The sequence below is a fragment of the Gossypium hirsutum genome, chromosome A09 (assembly GCF_007990345.1).
Source record: "Gossypium hirsutum isolate 1008001.06 chromosome A09, Gossypium_hirsutum_v2.1, whole genome shotgun sequence".
NCBI lineage: Eukaryota > Viridiplantae > Streptophyta > Magnoliopsida > Malvales > Malvaceae > Gossypium > Gossypium hirsutum.
In genome coordinates this window covers 34,711,779-34,713,223 of record NC_053432.1, presented here as the reverse complement: position 1 = coordinate 34,713,223, position 1,445 = coordinate 34,711,779, and the positions used below count along the sequence as shown (strand labels likewise).

The 1,445-nt window shown below is 38.3% G+C and overlaps 1 non-coding gene across 1 annotated transcript; it reads left to right on the top strand.

Annotated features, from left to right (window-relative positions):
• The first annotated feature begins 648 nt into the window (after positions 1–648).
• On the top strand, positions 649–755 carry LOC121206773 (small nucleolar RNA R71). The gene has a single exon (XR_005901945.1). It is a non-coding gene; the product is annotated as a small nucleolar RNA R71 (small nucleolar RNA).
• The last annotated feature ends 690 nt before the right edge of the window (positions 756–1,445 follow it).

Here is a 1,445-nt window from a genome sequence, read left to right as displayed (position 1 = left end):
TTGACTTTGGATTAAGGTATCATTCTTGGCCATGTATGCCTTCAACAAATTTTTTAAGCCATTGGATGGTTCAGCTTGGGTTGGTTTCTAAACTTGTGGGGAAAACTAGGTGGCTGAGTCGATCTAGATTGGGAGTAAGTATTACTGGTTCCAGCCCCTTGGTTACTCCAGGAAAAATTCGGGTGGTTTCGCCATGATAGGTTATAGAAATTCAATTGCAGTCCTTGCCTTCCTAGATTTTGATTCTGGTTACCCATGTAATATATGGATTCTGGGTTCGATGGACATTCTTCAAACAAATGTCCTTCCCTACAATAAACACACGCTATATTTTCAAATTGATTTACTGGCTGTGCTGCAAAACTAATAGACCCATTAGTTGTAAAATTTTTTAACATTGAGAATATTGATGATATATGAGATGCGAGTGAAGTAAGAGCGTCTACTTCATGTATTCCAGCAACTCGTTTTCTTGACGCTACTCGATTGGTTGGCCATTGATAATTGTTGCTGGCAATCCTTTCAATGATTTCATAAGCCTCATTATAAGACGTAGAAAGGAGAGCACCATTAGCAGAAGTGTCTACTACCATCCTCGTGTAGGCATGGAGACGATTATAAAATGTCTCAAGTTGGATGCAATGTGGAATTCCGTGATAAGGGTACTTTCATAATAATTCTTTGTACCTTTCCCATGCCTCATACAAGGACTCATCATCCATTTGTTGGAAAGCAGTCGTCTCATTCCTCAACTTAGCATTCTTGCTAGGCGGGAAATACTTCATGAGGAATCTTTCTGCTAACCCTTGCCATGTGGAAATTGAATTTGGTGGCAATGAGTTCAACTAGGCTCGAGCTCTGTCACTTAGTGAATATGAAAACAAATTCAATTGTAAAACATCTTTGGGTACTTCGGCTAACTTGAACGAGTCGTTCACCTCCACAGACAGTTTTAAGTGAATATGAGGATCTTCGGTAGGCATTCCACTAAATTGGGCCACGGTCTGAAGCATCTGGAACATAATTGGCTTCAGCTCAAACTATTGCCTCAATTTCTAGTCTCCTAATACTCGGATTAAGATCATGAAACACTGGCATGGCATACTATCTTAAAGCTCTATCCCTATCATCATCAATAAGGATAGGATTTTGAGCAGGGTCTACTCCATTTCCTTGATTTAGATTTTTGAAGTACATCTCTTCGGTCCATCTCTGAATTGCTTTTTTTTCGCTGTTGAAAAGTTCGTTCAATCTCACGGTCTATAAGGAGTAAATCAATAATTCGGTCAACACTCATAAACACCTAAAATAATCACAGAAAAATTAATTAAGTTAAAATTTGAACAGAAAAATAAACCAAAATGCAAAAATAACAAATTCACAAATAATACTTCCAACAACGGCGCCAAAAACTTGGAACGACGGAAATGTGCAAGTGTACACAA